The sequence below is a fragment of the Euprymna scolopes genome, chromosome 14 (genome assembly GCF_053919585.1).
Source record: "Euprymna scolopes isolate OS-2025 chromosome 14, ASM5391958v1, whole genome shotgun sequence".
In the NCBI taxonomy this organism is placed as follows: domain Eukaryota; kingdom Metazoa; phylum Mollusca; class Cephalopoda; order Sepiida; family Sepiolidae; genus Euprymna; species Euprymna scolopes.
Genome location: NC_136495.1, coordinates 118,995,405 through 119,016,731, shown reverse-complemented (window position 1 = coordinate 119,016,731; position 21,327 = coordinate 118,995,405). Strand labels below are relative to the sequence as shown.

The window sequence follows — 21,327 nt, the reverse complement described above, 5'->3', positions numbered from 1 at the left end:
ATTGACACGTGCCCGCAATAAAAGTTAACTCCGCTCCTTCTTTTTGACCTCATTAATGAGGTCAAATAGAAGTAGCAGAGCTAACTTTTACTGCGGGGCAGCTTTTGGGTTTGTTTACCCAACTTTGGCTGGTTGTTTCCCCAAGATGTTGGGGAGGGGAAAACCAGCTCCCCATAAAAAGGGGATTGTCCAAATTGAATAGCAATTGTCTGATATAAGTTTGACCCCACATTGATCAAAGCTGATTGCTTCTGGACGTTCCCCGGTGAGATTGGCGGGAACAATTCTTAGCTTCAAATTAGTTTCGGTTTTATACAAAAAAGCTAAATGAACACAAGACGGGCTGAAATAGCAATAATTTTGTAAAAATCGACGTAAATAAATCTAGACGTAACGCGCGTTCACAAATCATACATATTATGACCTAGGGGCTATATAAACACTTCTAAGTGATAGTACCCCCCCCCCGTGACCGTTGGTGAAAAAAGCCTTTTCGAGACATACAAAAATGCGTGCGCCGCATTTGCGTTTTATATATATAGACTAGCGGGGGGGGGGGTTACCCGGAGTTGCCCGGGTGTTTGGAGGTGTGTGTGTTAAAAAAAAAGTTTTAGTAGGAAGGTAGGATTGAACCCTGAAGCCTTGATGCGGAGGTGGAAACAAAAGCCAACCACTTAACCATCTTGGCCATGAGTGAGAGAAATTGGTTAGCATGTTAAGTTAAGGTTTATAAAGTGAGTCAAAGAAGTTTTTACTGACAGGTAGTTGCTTAATGAGGTCATCGCAGGAGCGTTACGATGACGTGGCAGTATTGTTTTTTGAGGTTCGTTTACTTTGTTTCAATGCGGGGCAGTTTTCGCTTCTCCAAGATGATGGTGGGGGAAATCAACTCCACATTTAAATCGAATAGCAATTGTCTGATATAAGAAGAAACTCCACATTGATCAAAAGCTGATTGCTATCTGGACGTTCCGATGTGAAAGCCGCGAACACGCAACGTTTCAATTTAGTTTCACTTTATTTATACTTAAAAGTCAAACAAACAGGTGACATGGCGAAATAACACGATTTTTATAAAAGTCGATGTAAATAAATCTAGACGTGACGTGCGTTCGCAAATCCTCGAACTTATGATTTAGACGGTATATAAAAAGTTTTAAGACATAGTAAGCCCTTTGAGTATCGCGGCGAAAGAAGCCTTTGCGAGACATGATCACACACATTTTGCCTTTAAATGTATAGATTATGTGTTAAATCCTTAAAAATCTTGACGGAAAGAAAAGCAATCATTTTAGTATTTAGAGTGGAAGATAAGTTTCAAATATTTAACGTACAAGACGCCAGATTTCAATCCACTATTTTGGTTTGCCAAAAAGCATGCTAGAAGTACACCAGTGCACCAAATTTCATTTGTCATAAAAACAAATTTCTACAGAAAAAATTATTTGTACATTTTTATCTAGCAAATAAACAAAAAATTACATATGGAAAACCATGTTTATTATTTTTTAAATCCAACAACGGAGCTGAAGTCAATGTTTTGCTTCTAAAACAAAATTAACATTTTTCATAAATCTCTGTGTGGCGTACTGGAAAAATATTTTGTTCTAAAGAATAAAAATTTTAAAAAATTTTTTTACAAGAATCTTTATACATTTATTTGGTCAAATAACATAATATTACATATGAAAAACCATGTTTATTATTTTTAAAAATCCAACTTGTATTGTAATAAATCTAAAAAAGAAAAACAATTCTCCATTTTTAGTCGATTACATGTAAGCAGCTTGAAAAATTTAGTGGTAAAAATACAATAAAACACCAAACAATAAGTTTCATACATAACTTTAACACAAACTGATCACACCTTGTTGATCAGACAATGTTTTAAGAATATGTAACCAACTTTATTTGCTTTAAATCTTCCCAATCAACCTTTAGTATAAAATATGTGATTGTTAAAAGTAAAAAAAGCTACGCTCCTTTCCTACTACTAACCGTAAGTCTGGGTGATAACATGAGAAATATAGCAATTACATGGGGTCATTTTACATTATATTTATATGCACAACTGAACCCCCATTCTAAATTCTAAAATTTCAGTGCATTCACACATAATCGCCTAAAAATGCAATCGCATAAAATAATTACTCAACGATTGGTATGCAAAATAAGAAAACAGTATAGGGAGAGAGAGAATAGTTAATAAGGCCCGTCCAATGTCAAGAATTCGTTTCTACATAATAGCGTACTACTTAAAAAAGCATTCTTAACATTAGGAGAGATTTCTGGTAACTATTCTGTACCTTCCATCTTTGAAAAAAAAATGTTAATATTATTTTCTCACAATTAGACGCATTTGGTCGATTATTACGTTGATTTGTGTTACTGTAAAAGAAAAACAAATTACATATACTACTACTACTACTACTACTACTAATAATAATAATAATAATAATAATAATAATAATAATAGCAGCAGCAGCAGAAAATATATTAATCCCTTTAGCTAAATCACTTCCCAAAATGGGACTCTACATTTTAAAATGATTATGTGGCGAAAAGAAAGAAAAATAATCATTTTAAAATTTCATGTAGGAAAACACTTTTGCACATAAAATTAACATAAAATGATACTTATTTCCGGCTCATTCTTGCTTAATCGTACAAAAATCGAAAATACTCATTCAACATAACATTTTTGATCGTTTCTTTACATTTATTTATATGTTTTTTACCAGCATTTGTTTAATTTTCACTTTTGAGCGGTTATCAATGGTCCTTCTGCCGGGGTTATTAGGCAGCCAGTTTTTAAATTCTAACACAAAGAGGGGACACTAAGTTTGTTTTAAACCAAAAACACACTATAAAAGAAGTTTAAACACAAATAAATTTATTCACATATGTAGAAGAGTCTTGATTTTTGGTAACATTTACTTGTTGCATATTTGTTTATCATTTTTTTTCTTTTTCTGTTAATTACAATAATAAATGTCCCAATTCCATTCTTTTTGGGGAAGTTTAAATGTAGATATAATCTCCTGTTCAATTAAGAAAGTCTTCAAAATGTTTTCTCATTATGTATTTTATCCAAGATTTTGATAAACTCATCGGAGATTTTCATCTATATTTTTCACTTGCATCCAAAGAGAAGCACCATAAAACATTGCTTATTTTAGAAGAAGCCGGTGACAGACACCGCCAATGTACAGCTGGCACCAACAAAATTAAAAAACCCCATCCAGAGCATTTAAAACCTTTTAATAATCAAGTAAACTTCCTTGGATGGGGGCCTATAGACATTTAGCGAATAGATGCAAAAGGTTTACAAAGAGAATAGGCAAGATCTCTTGATAAATAACCAATAAATAGAATAAATTAAACTGTGAATCAATGTTAAATCTGTAAAGGAGATTTATAACCCATTCTGTGGCCCTTCTCAGTATTATGTTGTCAATGAACTACTTCTAATAAAAATAAACAATTTGTGCTTATTTCATTTTTTATTGTCAGAAAAAATTAAAAGAATCAGTTTGGAATCGGAAATTAGGCTATAATTTTTCCGATTCTGATACTGATTCCAATACCCCAAAAAGTTCCGATTTTTCTGATTCTTGATTCCGATTTTGATTAATCGTCTCAATACTATTACCTATATAACCAGCTGTTCCTTTATTCTCTAAAATTGACCTCTTCCAAAATTATGTCAATTTTTGACATTCAAGATCAGGCAATGTTCGTTATTGTCATTGTTCAAGACATTTCTTAGTTGTTCGAAACATTTAATTTTTATTTATTTGTTTCAAAACTGTATATTTTAAATTCTTTATTGTTAGCTGTGTAAATTGCATATTTACCCAGTTAACCCTACCTGCTCTTCTGTGGGAAAGAGGTTGCAAAAAAGAGAAAAGGACATCCCCCACTAGGCTACAAAGTCTATTTTGAACTCTGTCAAGGCAGGATAAGCTGCTTCTAGCAGCTCCTGCCTAGATGTGGCAACAGTAATCCATCTTTGGATGTACTTGGCTCTTGAATAGGTAGAGAATTGTATCAGAAGTGAGATATCTACTGGAACAGTAGAATGATCCCATCATTTTTACATCAACCTTTGTAACATATTTGATGTACGTGTTCCATTTCAGATCAGGAATAAAGGTCAGACCCTGTTAAAACATGGAGCCATTCAGTTCAATTGATGCCAGACGGGGATCAGAGTGTTGATGATGTAAAGATAGAAGCTTGGTTTAAGATACATTAAAAGAAACCAGCCACCTCTTTCCTCGTTGAACCATGTGATCAAGATTAGAGGAGAGAGAATCAGAGAAAACTTGGTCATTTACGGCATTTGAAGTGTTGCCATAGATGGTAGTGTCATCAGTATAAATGCCTACGAATGATCTTACGATGTGATTTGGGAGATCATTGATGTAGATCAGGAAGAGAGTTGGGCCCAGAATGGAGCCCTGAAACACTCTAGCATTAATATTGTGAGCTTTTGATTTCTGCTCAACAACCACTACTCTTATGAACCTATGAGGGAGAAATGATTTAATAATTGGAGAGACATTTCCAGCTATATAGTAGCTGGAGATTTTGTGGAGTAAACCTTCATGCCATACCCAATCAAAGTCTTTTGATATGTCAAGAGCAATTGCCATAAAAAGGAAGTCTCTATTGAGATTCGCTGATCCTGTGAGATTTAACTGTAAGCACATCTGCTGTAGATCTAGTAGAACAGAAACCATATTGCATGTCAAAGTTAAAAAATATTTATGACGAATATATTTGGAGTAATCTTATCTCAAATAAAAAAGAAGAAAGCAGATGTATTAGTAAATTTTATCAAGCTCTTATATAAAACTTTTGCTATTTTCCAATTTTTTTTTGTGAATAATATAATTGCAGAAGAAAGTTTTGCATACAATTCTGCAGAAAGAAAAACATTAAAGCATATATATATATTTTGAAAACGTCAGAACTTGAATAAAGAGCATAGTCTTAGAAAATGTGACCATTTTTAACCTCCCTTTTTTTCTTTTTTTCTTTTTTTTTTTTTCTTTTTTTTTTTTCAGAAATAAGAATTTCCCTCAGGGCATAGAGAAGAAATAGGAGACCTTAAGTAAAAAAAAAAAAAAAAAAAAAAAAAAAAAAAAACCTTAGAAAAAAAGGAACTTTGTTTTAAAAAGAACTCATGTTGACTTTTGGCTGAAAGCTAAATACTAATTTCACATCTCTCTCTCTCTCTCTCTCTCTCTCTCTCTCTCTCTCTCTCTCTCTCTTTCTCTCTCTCTCTCTCTCTCTTGCATTAACTTTTTTCTCTCTCTTGCACTCTTTCTCTTTCATTCATTTGTATATGTGTGTATGTGTGTGTATGTATATATATGTAAATATATATGCACATATATATATGTATAAATATGTGTATATATGTGTACGTGTGTGTGTGTGTATATGCATATATATGATGATGTCCGTATATTGATTTCTATGAATACCACAAAACATCGCTGATGATGCTGTGACTTGTGCCTGAAATTTTTGTGGCAAGAATTGTGTAATCTCCAACCACACCTCTCCTGAGTCGACACTGTTAAATATCAGTGCTAAGTAGAAATTTCAGGACAACTGGAAACAATACCGAGATAAACAGAGAGCACATAGAGCGCCTGCTATTCCAAAATGGTCACCCATCTGATACTGACCAGGCTCATCATTGCTTAACTTCTGATATCTGATGAGAACTGGTGTGTCAATGTGATTTTATATATTACTTAGATCGTCATCACTTATCAAGGCTAGGAGGCCACTCAAGGATAAGAGTTAAGTGTTAGGTAAATGATGAGACAAGATTAGTCACATTGGAACTTGGGTAGAGCTAAATTATGTAAATGGACGACTCAATAAGAATTTATTCACATTAAACTTGAAGTTATAATCATCCGGGAAACAGACAAATGGTATTTGTGTTCCACAGATGGACAGTTCTAGGAAAGAAACTCTGCTCATGAAAAGTTTGCTTAGTTTTGGGCACAGACAGGAAGTAAGGAAAGTTGTTTCAGCTAGGTGAGTATTTGCTGTGAATGTTTTATGGGGAGGGGCCATAGATTAGAGCTCAGTCGAATACTTACCATAAAAGTACCGATAGAGCAGAGCGCCTTTTCTGTGAGAAAGAGGGAGTAGGGAGGTAAAAAGATCACCACCCACTAAACTTTGTAGATGGTTTTGTACCCTGCCAAAGCAGGAAAGAATGCTTTTAGGAGCTCCACCCCAAATGTAGCAAAAGTACTCTATCTTAGGCCGCATATCGCTCTTGTACAGGTAAAGGATAGTGTTGGGAGTGAAATACTTTCTGGAGCAGTAGAATGATGCAACCATTTTTTCAATGATTTTGGCAACGGATCTGATGTAGGTTTTCCATTTTAGGTACAGGTCAGTCCCAGAAGTTAGTCAAAGCCGTGTGCTTCATCAAGGTGAGAGCTATTCATTTATACAGGGGTAATGAGGGCATCTGAGCATTGGTGGTGAAAAGACAGAAGTTTGGTTATGAATGTATTAAAGGTAATTAAACTTCTAAACACTTCTGGTTGGAGAAGAGAGAATTTGCAAGATCCTGGTCTTTATAGGCCTTTGAAATGTTGCTGTAGATGGTAGTATTGTCTGCATAGATGTCGATGAATGAACAAAGAATCTGATTTGGGAGGTCATTGATGAAGATCAGGAAGAGAGTTGGGCCCAGTATGGATCACACCACATTAATACTGTGAGCTTTGGAGTTCTTCCCCATTAACGATCACTTGGATAGACCTTTCAAAGAGATGCTTGAGAGGACATTTCCAGCTATTCCATAGTTATACTACATATGAAGTAGATCTTTGTGCCAGACTTTATCAAATGCCTTAGATATGTCAAGAGCTATTGCTCTAGAAATGTAGCTTTCGTTGATAGAGTCACTAATTGTGTGTGATATTACCATCAGTACATTAGCTGTTGATCTCTTAGAACAGAAACCATATTGCATGCTGCTGAATAGATTGTTTTTGCTGCGGTGCTTGACGACTTCTCACAGAATCAAATAATTTACTTATGACACACAGGAGGCTGACTGATTTGTACTGAGATGCACAAGACTAATCTCCCATATTTTTAAATACTGAGCAGACTGTCAAGGTTTTTCAAGATGTTGGGAAGCATATTTCCTTAAGGCAGCGATTGTTAGTATTGGAGCTAGTTCTGGTTGTAGCTTTTTAAGTACAATGATTAGAATGTTGTGAGGGCTAGTTCCTTTGCTGGAATAAAGGTTCTTAATAAGATTAGAGACATATCGAACAGATATATGGATGTGGCCTTACTGATTGGCAATAATAAAAGCAAACACAGTGATATAATTAACAAAAAGTGTATTAACAAAAGTATGTTAGAGAAGTACACGTCATGATTCTGAGGCCATAACTGCTGTCACAACGTAACTATATTTATTTTCTCTGGGCAAAGCCACCCACTCTTGAAATGGGTAGCTCAAGTTAACATCCTTGGAAAGATAATTCAATGAAGGAATATATTTGGTTTTTAAAATTGGTTTTGCAATAAGACCGATCAAACATCTTTAAATATCATAAATACTTTCTTTTTTTTTTTAACTATGCGCGATTTTTTATCAAATTATTATTTTTAGAAAGGAATTTGAAATTTAAATTTAATTATTATGGTAACATTTGATCATTAAATTATTAATTGAATGAAATTGTTGTAAAAGCTATCACTAAAATCAAAAAGATTGAGCGAGTGACATGAAAAAAAAATGTGGGGGAAAGATTTGCAGCTTGATAAATCGATTGATTTGAACCGATGAAAGATTCAAATTCGTTTTAGCTAACCAAACTGAATCCGTTTACCTCGTCCAAAAATACTGCCTGATTCGGAAATGTCAGCAAATTTATGATTTCAAAAAGACAAAAAAATCTAAATACAGCTAGCTAGCTCAGACTGGCATGCTTATAAAAATTAGCGAGCTCACAGATAGATGAAGTATGCTGATTAAGTGACGAATGCAAGTAAGGGAAAACTGGTGAAGTACTGTGAGTTAAGGGAGGAAGAAGAAATGGAAATACATTCCGATAGATTTTTACAGAATTAAATGATTCTTTTAAACAGAATTTTAAATTTTCGTTTGTTATTGGAATTTTATTTATTTCAATAAATATGCAATTACAGTAGAACCCTGGGATATGGCATTAATCCATTACGGAGTTGGGATCGTAAAGTGAAATCGCCAAATGGTGACGCCTAAGCAAAATTTTATACAGTACACATTAAAAATTAGTAACAAAATACAGTACAGTATATAATACACATGCATATAATCAAATAATATTAAAATTAACACTGTAACGTGGGTCAAATACTGTAACCAGGGGCCGGGAAAACATCGCATTTCACATTGTAACCGAAAAAAAAACTTATATCAGGGCCACCATATTCCGGGGTTCTACTGTAATAGTAAATCAAAAAAATAATTCAGTGTGTAATTATCAAAAGCACACACACACACACACACACACACACACACACACACACACACACACACAGTGAAGATGTCACATAATCTTATCAACATAGCAGAAGATAGAAGATAAGTTGCTTTGAACTAATTGGAAAATTAAATAATTTAATTTTCTTCATATTAATTTACGTCGACAGTGACTTTTTTGGTCAAGATCAAAGTGTAGTATCTGTTCCGGCAGATACTGCACTTAAGATAATTTGTACCAGTCAATGGAGGGGAAACCCTCTATACTGGGAACCGCCTGGGTAATACCTAGGAGGTCCACCCTCCCAGGCCTTGCCACCGGGCTTTCCGGTGGGGCAAGTTTATTGCTTGCTGCCTGAGGCGCCCCGACCGGGGAATGCCGACGGGGTTACTCAGGCAATTTTTAAAATTGCAGGAGTGCCCCTCCTTTAGGGGAGCCTGCGGGGTTCCCACTTTCCGGCCTTGTGCCACATAATGCTGATGTGGGCAGCATTTAAATAAAAACCCTCTATACTGGGACAATTATTATTTTTGGTAACCAGAGTGCCCCCTTTTTGCCTACTTTTAGGGGAGCTGGTTTTTACCTCACATTAAAAACGGCCTTGTGCCTAATTTGCTCAGTGGGGGAGCAAATAAACACCATCTGTTTTTCAGATGCTGCACTTCATTTTCTTGTTCTCTTTCGGTGGAGGAGAAATCCTTCACGACTGAGACAATTTTTATTTTTGTACCTTTTCTTCACATTAAAAAACGACCCTGGTGTCTAACTCTGTCCCGTGGGGAGGCATAGTAAATAGGTACATCAGAACCTGTTACTTGCATGTTTTTTTGTAAATTTTAAGAAATTGTTTGATTGGATGCTGCACACACTTTTGTGTACAACCATGAGATTGTATAACATCAACACCAACCTGTCAGTTAACAGATATAGAGAGAATGTGAAAGATAGAACATTACCAAATGTAAATGATAAAGTCTATCCATACAAATAGATTTTTAGTAACAACTCAAGACAATGACAGATAAAGAGTTCGTATGACTATGAAAGTTCAGAAAGTTTTGGTAAAAGATGTTTGTAAGAAGAAATTGAGTACACGTTTGTTTTGGCTGGTGTCATGTGCGTTTATGTATGAAGATACATGTGTGTGTGTGTGTGTGTGTGTGTGTGTGTGTGTGCGCGTGTGTATTAATATGTCTATTTTATCATTGTGCGTCTATGAATATGTACGTTCGTTGAACAGTGTGTATGCCTTACTGGTCTAATGAAATTTATGGATGCCTTCCGTCACCTGTACTGAGAGCCTTTCTGGCCATAAAGATGCCTGGTTGGATTGTGACATGCGCACATGTGTTGTTTCTGAAAAATACGGAGGAGAGAGAGAGAGAGAGAGAGAGAGAGAGAGAGAGAGAGAGAGAATGCTGTGTTTGAGTTTTTGTAGTAGTTTTATAGTGTGCTGGAATACAGAGTAAGTATTTTTTTCATTTTAATTGGTGGAAAGAAACTGCTGGTGTGAACTTTTGTCCAATCGATAGCTGATATGTAATAACAATATTCACTGGCGTTGCCTTTTTGAACAAGGCATCTGAAAGATATTCGCTAGAAAATAGTGCTCATATTTTATTTTATGGACTAAAAAAATAGTGGTTGACCATAGCCGAGGATGACACAGAGACCCCCTTTTAAGTAGCTACTACACTGATATGTAGAGGAGGGTGCCACTCCTTTTTTAGGATTACTCCACTTATCCTTAATCCTCAACTCATAATGCTGTGTATTTAGTAAGGTGCCATCAAACACCATTTTATTAAAAAGTCTTCAACATAATTTGACCCTGGTATCCCAGTCCATTAGTGAACACTCTTACTATTATGTTAAAAGAACCGGTTTTCTGGATTAAAAGTAAGAAATTTTGGCAATTATTAAAAAAGAAAAAAAAAAAAAAGTGAAAAGAAACTTAGGTTAAAGTCAAGATTGTCTACTCTTTTTGATTTCCGATTTTTACTATCCATTTAGTTGGATAATTAGAGATGGCCAAACGAACAAGAAAACCATTCTTAACATGGGAAAAGGGGGAGGACTTTCACTTTACCCGAGAAAAAGATAATCATTAATCAATTAATAATTATTCTGCTTGTCACCGTCGTCTTGTTTAAATCGGAAGTAAAAACGAGGAGACAATCTTGACTATAATGAAAACTTGAAAAAAAAAAAAAAATTATCACTAAGTTACCTAAATCAGTTGAAATCATAATAATTATCTCGTATGATAAAAAAAAAAAACAGAAAGAAAAAAGAAACAAATATGAAAAAAAAAGAAAAGAACTAAAAATAAGGTAGAGGGCGCGAAATAAAAGACTACACAAAAATTGTGTTTCAGCACGCAAACCTTTTACAGTTAAAATTTACAATGCTATCTATAGCGAATTGTAGTTTAACATTTTTAAAAAATGTATATTCATTCTAAAACACAACAGAAAATAAAACTGAAAGTAAAAGTAGTCCGGTCCGGTGCAACGACGCCGCTATAGTACAGCTGGTTGCAAATAAATTCAAAGCGAATAATAATTTGCCGCTGTTGCGCTTCCATATATACGCGCACGTGATTGCAAGTGACGTCTGACGCAATTTTAAAATAGGTTACGTGCAAAACGAAAACAATATCAACCATTAATAACTGCGCACGCAGCGAACATAGAGACGGGCAGAAGCAATTATAATGTTTTGTTTTAAATCGAAGCTAAAATAACATAATCAGAACAGAAATTGTTACGAATAAATCACTAAAAAGCAAAACAAATAAATACAATATAAAATTGTTTCATTAAAAAAAGAAAGAGATCGGATCCACTCCCCTCTCTCTCATAATATAATATAAAAAGTAGACACTTAAAATAAGCTAGTTTAGATTTGCTTGCTGCAGATCTAAGCCAGCTTATTGTCTACCTTTTAGGCGATTACGTGCCACAAAAACTTAGGGTTAGTATTAAAAATGTGTTGGTTAACTGCCCTAAAAAGCGAGAATGGTCCGGATACGAGGGATCATTTTACGTTAAATTGATATACGAAACTGGCCCTCTACTCTAAATTCCAAATAAATTGTTTTTTCCTTTTCTTTCCGACAAGTTTTTTTTCTCAACTTTTTTAATCGCCCCCCAAAAAAAATAGAATCCTATTTTTAGGGGTGTCAAAAATTCTGATACACATATTGATTCAGTATAGGTTATTAATGTACAAATTTACCGAGAAACTCCCAGTGTAAAGTAGACGTTTAACTGTACTACTGCAGCTCGCGTATCGATAAGGCATGGGTACTTGTAACCGCTACAACCGAATTTGGTATTTATTAAACTTCTTTACCAGAAAGAATGTAAGACAAGGCCGGTTGTTTAATGCGAGTAATCTAGTAGCACACCCATCTGAAGGGCCACTAGAAAGTTATTAAAATAGCCTAGATCGAACTCGTCGTTATTACACAGCAGGGGCGCCTCAGGCGACTAATAATAAACCAACACGTCTCTCGAAAGAAGAAATAATGCCTGGGAGGTTGGTCTACTCAGACCGAATAATATTACCCAATATATTTTTTTTAGGAGTCACCACTTAAAAGCCACCCAAGAAAAAAAGTTAATGATGTAGTTTGTCAAGTAGACGGTGAGATAACACCGTGATGATTGGTAACAATGGTTGAAACTGGGCAGAAGTTGGTTATTTAGAAGGCTCGACATGAATTTGTTTACATTGGGCTTGAAAACGACTATGTTGTCATTAGGTGGGAAGCAGCCATGCGGTATTGTGTTCCACAGACGGATATTTTTAGCTCAAAGGCTAGGAAGCAGAGAGATTTCGACAATTTTTAATGAATAGACATCCAGAAGAGTTCAGTTTCAGTACTTACGGATTCAGTTCTGAGTATTGACGGAGTATTTCGAGGCAATCCCGAAAATGACCAAACGCAGTTTACGATTTGAGAACAATCACCTTCTTTTCTTTTTTTATTTTTGAGAAAGATTTTATGGGGGGGGGGGCTAAAATATTTTTTAATCTCTCTGCACGATTAGCGTCGTCTGCTTTTTTACATGATTTTGTGTGTGTGTGTGTGTGTGTGTGTGTGTGTCTTTCAAATCGGAATTGCTTCGGTCATTTCCGGAACTATCTCGGAATTTTCCGTTAATACTTGGGACGGACTCGGTAAATATTGAAATCCTCTGGCTATCCATTCATTATAAATATCGAAATTTCTTTGGGGCTCGAAGTCTTGAGGTGTGTGGGAATCATTCGAGATAGACAAAATGCTCGAAAGAAGAGCAGAGCCGTTCATAAAAGCAAAAAAACGGAACGCAATAACTGCCATAGTTTCGTACATTAAAACAACACATCATTACATCATTTTCTCTTTTATTTATGAATATTACAGGAAAATTATCAACATAATCGCATCAATCGGTTAAAATAAAATAAATATAAGAAAAAAAAGAAAAAGAAAACGAATAAAAACATAAAGCTATTCTATTTCTCTTTCTTTCTTTTATTTTTTCCCCTGTACATTTTAAGTCAACGCAAACTAAATTAAATAAATACTACTCTTTCTTTCTTTCTGTACCGGCTTTGGATTCGTTTCTTTCTTCAAAAATGAATTTTATCTTCAGATTTTCTCAGGACGCCAAATACATAAATAAATGGTAAAACTATACAAACACCGTGACAGCGAATTAACCCTACCCCTAACCCTAACCCTAAACCTAACCCTAACCCTAATCCTAACCCTAACGCTGTCACGGTGTTTGTATAATAATACCAAAACCTTTAAGTACATTTTATTAACACTAGCGGCATTTACCCGGCATTCGGGTGAAGACATATTGCAAGGTAATATTTATCATTCTTCCCACCAAAGAGTGGATGCAACACGAAGTCTATTCAATGTGGAAAATTTAGTCTCCACTCCCCAAAAGTGGCTATTCTGAATGGATGCAAAAGTTGCTTTCAGACCCGTTAGCATTCCCCAGTAATGATGGTGGCAGCCTTAGACGAAAGCAGTCTCTCTTACCGAAGGAGATAATGCATAGGAGGATGATGTTACGAGCTAGCAGAACAATGCTTTGCTTAACTGATATAATCCAGAGAACCTGAGGCCAGATCGAGTGGAGAGATTAGAGAAAAGTGATTAAAAATATAATCCTGTTTACATTTTCCAAATAGGATTAAAAGAAAAAAAATAGTTTTGCTTTTTCTGTATTCTATTTTTTTTTATTGTAATAAATATTTCGTTAATAGTAACAATAAATAAATAAATATAAAATAAAATCAACGTGTATTTATCAAAGTTACTTATCCGCGAGAAACACAGACACGAGATTGTGCGTGATAGTTTTATTAACATAAGTAATGGTAACAAGTGGTTATATTGAATCGGTTTGCTTCCAGAAACAATAATTGTAATCATAGAAATGGATTAAAGTTTACGAGCTTCCCTTTTAAGTCTTTAAATAGATTATTATGTCATTATCATAATCCGTTCTTCTCCGTCGTTCCATCATCAGTATCATTATAACCGTTCAGTATTATTAACGTTCTCTGGGATCGTTTGAAAGTGCGCGTGTGTGCATGAAGAATATTGGAACATCACATGACTCTCGACCCCCCCCCTTTTTTCTGAAGCAGCAGCAGCCGACGGGCACTGAACTGACAATCGTGTGAGAGAGAGAGAGAGAGAGAGAGAGAGAGAGAGAGAGCGCGATCGAGCGACTACCTTGTACTACTGCTGACATTGTCGAATGTTAATGTCCCCTGCTAACGGAAAGAGCTACCCTGGCGTAAATTTGTGGTCACTCCACTCAACTCGTGTAGCAGGCAAGTAAAACGAACCTTTGCTTATCACCTGTGACAAATTTCACCGAGATCTACCGTCAGGATCTTTTGATCTGAGACATTTTTTTCGTCTACTATCCGAGATTTGTTCTGCATTTTTTCCTAGTGACTATAAAATGGGGGATCGATCTATGTTTATATTATTATTTCAAACCGGTCCCCCACTTTGTTAGCACTATTGACTGTGTATCAATGGATGTGATTGTGCACTCACTGGTGCAATTGTATACCTGATTTTTTTTTCAGAGTTTTTGAGGTTAACCTGAATTTTATTTGGAATCTTTTCTCTCTCTTTTCCTTTGTGCATAATTTAAAAGAAAAAAAAAAATAATTACTTTATTTAAGAAAAAAAACTATTTTTCTTTGACATCATTTTCAGTTTGGTCTTTGAAAAAAAAACCCAACCCCTCCAAATATGTTCTCTTTTTGCTTTTAATTTTTTTAAAATTTAAATAATTGCGTACGTTATGACGTTTTCTTAACACGCAGAGAGAGAGAGAGAGAGAGAGAGAGAGAGAGAGAGAGACTAGAAAAACAATTAAACATCGTTTCTTTCTCTCTTCTTTCAAATCTCAAACCAACCGGTCTTGTCTGCATCTTCTTCATCAGAAGAAATTTTTTGCTTTTTCACATCTTGCTCCGAGTTCCATCGATCACATGCTGCCCTTTCGGGGATTTTTTTTTTATTCCTTCGTTACCAATTCCTCCCTCGTTTGCGTATCGATATTCGAGCAACACGAATCGTTTGACCGATTAATAAGAGTTAACATCCGATCATTCAGGAAATCATACCATATGACCACTTTCACTTGGGAAAGGTATGAATTCATATATCCTCCCTCCAGCTACGACTTGAATAGTAGAATAGACCAGACTCTCAAGCCTAGGTTGAGCAACTAGTCTAGGAGATATCCGAAATAACATTAGTCTTTTACTGTTTATTCCAGCATTATTTCCAGTCGTCCTGAAATTCTTGTCACTGTACTCAAGAAATGCCGGTTTAGGATATGTTGAGGATTGAGAAACCCTTGGTTCAGCATAAACTCACCTCGGTATATGGGGTATTCATTGTATTTCAAGGCTGGAAAAACAATTTTTACAAGAGTACGAAACCGATGACCTACTAATATTACCATTTTTTTTTTTCCTTCTATGGATGGTCAATCATGCAATAATATCAAATGGTGCCGGTATAGTGATGACGACCAATCGTAATTAATAATGATTAAGTTAAACTTGACTTATTTAATAAATAAACAAAATATTTTAATTTCTTTTTTTTTTTTCTAACAACACCGAGATAGAAAATGTAAATTAAATCGAATCATTGCTGCTACATTTAGACTTTCGTAGACAAATTGGGTCAATCCAGCTCTGTTACTGTAACAACAGTGTCCTCTTTCTTTTAATAGTGAAAAATGATTTACGAAAGTAATTTTTGACAAAAGTATAACGTACATAGCAAAGCAATCTAAAACAAGCAATATATATATATATATATATATATATATATATATATATATATATATATATATATATATTTACCAAACGATAGTAAATTTAATTTTCTCTTTTTTCTCTTGAAGTGGGGTGCATAACAATACCCATATCGACACGAATGTTTCCGATCGCGATTTACGGAATAAATAACCAGAGCAATTATCGATTTAAAAGTCACGGGGGAAAAAAAATAAAAATAAAAAAAGACAGCAAATACAAGAACCAAAATAGTTGTATTTGGGCTACCCTCCCCTTCCTTCCAAAAATAAAGCTTGAAAAAAAGAAATAAAATTAAACAATTTTAATGATTTTTTTTTAATTATTAAACCTAATCTTAACAGTAATTAACCCTAATCTAGTAAATAAATGACGCTTTATGTTAATACTAATCGCCTTTTAATGTTGTTCGGCGACGGCTAAGCTATTTTTGGTCTGTTCTGTAAATTGCAACCAAAAACATTCGTGTCTATAAAGACCCTGAGTAAACATTACTTTTGGTGACAAATTAAATACAGTTGAAAAATTAGTCAAAAACAAGTTTTGCGTTAATGGTTAGTTTAGTTATTCATTTTTGACGTATTTGCGCTGAAAAAAAAATGTAACATCGCAAACCGAAAAAGTACTAAGGGTCAATCAGCAGGAATCTGTGTTTGGTTCCTGATATTAAACTTCATCTGTATTATAATTTATAGAATTTCAGTTTCTCAGATTTATTTATTTATTTATTTATTAGGTGAAAGTACAGAATAGTCGACAAACACTCCAGCATAAGAATTGCTTTCTAAATAATAACGTTATATTATTTCAGCACGGTTCGTAAACAGCAGAAGATTATTTAAAAAGCTATTCTTTAGTTGCATTTATTTATTTATTTTTTTTTATTTGTAATAATTTGTCGCCAATAGTTACGTTTACTGGGTCCCATTTCGTAGAAGTACCGTATATATTTTTTAAAATTCTCTTTAAAGTGTTTACTTCGACTGACATATTTGTCAAAGTTCGACGGATCGTTACTAAAAGAATTAAAAAAAAAAAAACGCTTCTTACTATAGTAATGTTGCTAAAAACAAACAAACAAAAAAACGTGTTTATCTTATCAATGGAATCGAATACATTATTTTTATTTCCCTTAGTAATAATTTAAGCTTATTAACAGCGTTACCTACATGTTTGTCGGTGTTTTTTATTATTATTATTAATTGCCGATGTGAAGTGTACTACTGTAAGTTGCTAAATTGTCAATTCGGTCAGTCATGTGATATCTTTGTTGTTGAGAACGTTCAATGAAAGAACGCGAAACACAAAGAAAATGGTATAGCATCATTCGGTCTGATTTTCGTGAAAGAATACGCCTTTCAAAACATCTATTAGTGTTTCATTGTACCTCAGAACGTTTTTAACAAAACTTAAAGTTCAATTAAATGCATGAACTCACCTAAATCTTATGTTACTCTTTCTCTCTTTTTATTATTATTATTTTATTTTTTTTTAATTTTATTTATTTATTTTTTTTTTGATTATTCTATTCGGTATAACCAAATGAGGTTGATATGTCACAAAGCCAAATTTCTTATTTTGTGCAATCGAAAAAAGAAAGTGTATTATTGTAGATTAACACCCTCAACTAAATCACTTTCTCAAAACATTGGGATTCTATTTTATCTTTTAGATGTGATCACGTCAGAATATAACGAAAAACTTTTCAGAAAGAAAAAATAAAACAATTATTTTAGAGTGAGTTTGGAGCAGTTTCACATAGATTTAGCATTAAATGATTCGTCATTTCTACGCCCTTTTTACGTTTTAGGGCAGTTAACCATATTTGGGGGGGGGGTAGGAAATAAATTCTGTGCATTTTTTTTTTTGGGGGGGGGTCTACTCTACTATTTAAAGCGATTATTTTGTGGTTTTACGATTTTATTGTTCTAACTTAAGGTTAGTGAGTGGTAAAACAATTTAGTTAATTACACTAACAAAATATAATGGCCCGGAAACAGTTTACATATAATTCATATACGAAACTGATCCCCCACTATAAATTCCAATTTTTTTTGTACTTTTTTTTTGGCTTTCCGAGAAGTGTTTCAATGTATTCACACGGAATCGCTTTTAAAAATTAGAATTTCATTAGAATCTCATTGGGGTGGGAGGATTTTGCTGAAAGTGTTACTCTACATAAATTTACCGAAAAAAATAAATCGATGTCTGTGTCTCTTAAAGTAGCAGTTGACCTGATACGTAGAAATATCATACTTTAAAAGTAAACCAGTGTCACATTATTTATCAAAAAAAGAAAATAAATAAATAAATAAAATGAAATAAAAATAAAAATCTGGTTTGCAAGTTTTCAACTTGTGTTGGTTAACTCTCATTTTATTCCCCTTAATTGACTCCCTCCTCCCCCTTTTGAGTCTGCTTTGTGTCTCTACCTGTGAAACAAGATATTTCTTCATCACATGTTCATGTTCTGCAGATGAACGTCATATGACCAATATGCATCATCCAGTACACGCGCGCACACACGTACACGTAGACCCGACTTCCCCCCCCCCCCGTCGCATCAGATCGATACACGTTGCTGCTATCCACGTGCATTGTGAGACACAGTTAATTAAACTGTACTATTTTTATAGTCTGTATTTTACTTACCTCGCCGCGAAAACAAAGGTTTTAATGCGGTCGAGATCCAGTGCCCCCCCCCCCCAAAAAAAAAGATTGGGGGCAAAAAGATAAGGATTGGCTCAGTCAAGACTTCTTACTTATTGAGAACAGAACATTTTAAGGTCACGTTTCTGAATTTTTAAAGAAGGTCTGAGGTTACATCGACCGAAACGTGAAAATGACACCCAAGATCAGAACAGTAGTCCAAAGAATCCAAATAGTACGATTTTGATTTCGGTCTTCAAGCTGGGAAGCGCAAATCTTCTTTTTTTTTTTTTTTTTTAAGAAGTTGTGTTTGAAGGCTATATCAATGCAGTTTGTAAGAAACACTGTGGACATGAGTTAGCATATAAAAGAATAATGACAATATTAGAAGGAATTTTCAATTATATTACGTTTACGTAATGTGTCGTACAAGATGGTAGGAGTTGATGTCTCTAATTTTTGTATGTATGTTTGCATGTCTGCCTAAAACTTTCGACAGAAGCGACGGATTTTCACAAGATGAGTATGATTTTGAAGCTGAACATCTAGGATGACAAATATAAAAAAATTGGCCAAAAACATTAATTCCTTCACCTTCAACTGAGCAGTTTTCTACAAGGAGGGATCGATTTTTTCCAAGCCATTTTTACAAGTCACCGTATCAGTTTGATTGACTTAGCCTAATTTTAACATTCCAAACTTCCGGTCGTGTCATGGAGTAGGGGTAAGACGTCAGATTTTCGTTTGCTTTCTTTTCCGCATTCGCATCACGGATTAGAGCCTGCCTGCCTACTACCACTTTTTTTTTTTGCTCAACACACACCTCCAAACACCCGGGCAACGCCGGGCACCCAGGCTAGTCTCAAATAAAATAACAGAAAAACTTACCAATGTATTTACTTATCAGTTGAAAATATTACTGTATATGCACACGCACGCATACGCACAATATAAATTAGAAAAATTTTAATAAAAGAAATAAACCGAGCATGTGGGGCATCCTCCATGAGTGAAAAATTTACTTTCACCATGACTAATGTTTGTGCAAGATTTTTTTAAAAATCCAAGGCATGGATATTGAGAGAAGCATGAACGGATGAACAATTTGGGGGCAATTTTACCTCTATAATGCCCCCTAAAGGGAGTAACCAGAGTTATTCCAGAAAATCCATTCTGGCAAAAATTAACTTTCACCATGACTAATTTTTGTGCACAATTTTTAACCAATCCAAGGCGTAGTTATTGAGAAAAGTGTGAACAAACAAACGAATGTGAATTATTAGGTCCAATCCCTCCTTTATCGGAGGACCAATAAGGTACTGGTGTATTCTACGAACTGGATATTGTTGCTGTTGCATATTACGAATTGGATTTCTCATAAATGTCCGGTAATTGTCGACACCCATAATAAAAAAATACAAGTAAAAACTAGTAAAAATTAAATTAATTCTTTGTAATTTTTACTCTATATTGAAGAAGGATCAGGGTTTAAATCACATATAAACATTCTTTATTTTACACTGAATAAAATGGACGAAATTTGATGTGAACATCAAAAAATAATCAAAACAAAAAAATGATAAAATATCAGTGGTGTCTTAAATATACAAGAAACAGGTCTTATAAAACATCTATAATATAAATCTCACCTGTCTGTTTAAATGTATGTATGAATGTATGTATGTTTGTATGTCTCGCAAAAACTTTCAGCAGAGGCGACCGATTTTCACGATATCAGTATTGTTTTGAAGCTCAGCCCTTTGGATGACAAATATAAAAAAATTGGCTAAAAACATTAATTCCTTCACCTGGCCACTTTTCTACAGGGAGGGGTTGCTTTTTTTTGCCGATATTTTCGAAAGTCATCCCCTGTTTTTGATTGTCTAGCCTTAATTTAAATCTATGTCCCTTCTGGTTTAGCGATGGGTGCAATAGCAAAGACGTCACTTTTTTCTTTTTTTTCACATTCTTTTCCTCCTTCGTGGTACGGGTTCGAGCCTGCCTGCCTACCTACTACAACTTTTTTTTTATTTACTCAACCTACACCTCCAAACACCCGGGCAGTGCCAGGCACCCAGGCTAGTAAAAAATATAGGGACCCCACCCACACCCCAAAAAAACTTAGTACAAATATACTTTATATCTTTTTAAAGCTTTTGTTCAATCATTATTCAAGTGAAATATAATATTATGAAGGTCACACTTCTGCACCATACTGGCTTCATACGAAGTTGTCCAGAGTTTGTCAAGCCAAATAGTAAATTAATTTGTTTTACTACTCTCTCCTAATTCTACTTGATAATTTTCTGTAATTTTTAACTAAATATGCCTATAAGTTTTCCTTTTTTTCTATTTTACAAACCAACATATTTCGCATGTATGTGTATGTATCCTCTAACATTCTTCAGGTGCATCTTGCCAAACTCTGGAATCTGTACGGATTTTTTGAATGGAAACCGTTATACAAAAGTTCAGCTCTCATGGTACCAAACGTTTCACAACTAAATTAGAGTACAACAAAAAAGTTGCCTGATCTAATGTCCTCGTAACGTTTGTCAGTCACGTTTTTATCTGTAAATGGAAGATAAAACCGGAAATGAACAGGTTAGTATCATATCTTCTGGTCAAAAAATGTCTGAGGATCATTATGATGGATTGCACCCAGCAGTTTTTTTTTTTTTTTTTTTTTTTTTTATCAGGCTTCATTTTGGTCACAAAACCTTTGGTACCATGAGATCAAAAATTTTGTAAAATCGTATATAAATGAATATTATGCTTTTATAAA

At 34.4% G+C, this 21,327-nt stretch overlaps 1 protein-coding gene across 3 annotated transcripts in view; it reads left to right on the top strand.

Annotated features, from left to right (window-relative positions):
• Positions 1-9,915: 9,915 nt before the first annotated feature.
• The window catches only part of LOC145293253 (uncharacterized), a 132,459-nt gene continuing 121,047 nt past the window's right edge, over positions 9,916-21,327 (top strand). The window contains exon 1 of one of the 3 annotated variants that reach the window (XM_080139831.1): positions 9,916-9,993. The gene's annotated coding sequence lies outside the window, so the exon portion shown is untranslated. Of the gene's footprint in view, positions 9,994-14,091; positions 14,379-21,327 lie in introns of those variants that run through there. The other 2 variants (XM_080139827.1, XM_080139828.1) reach the window with 2 other exon arrangements.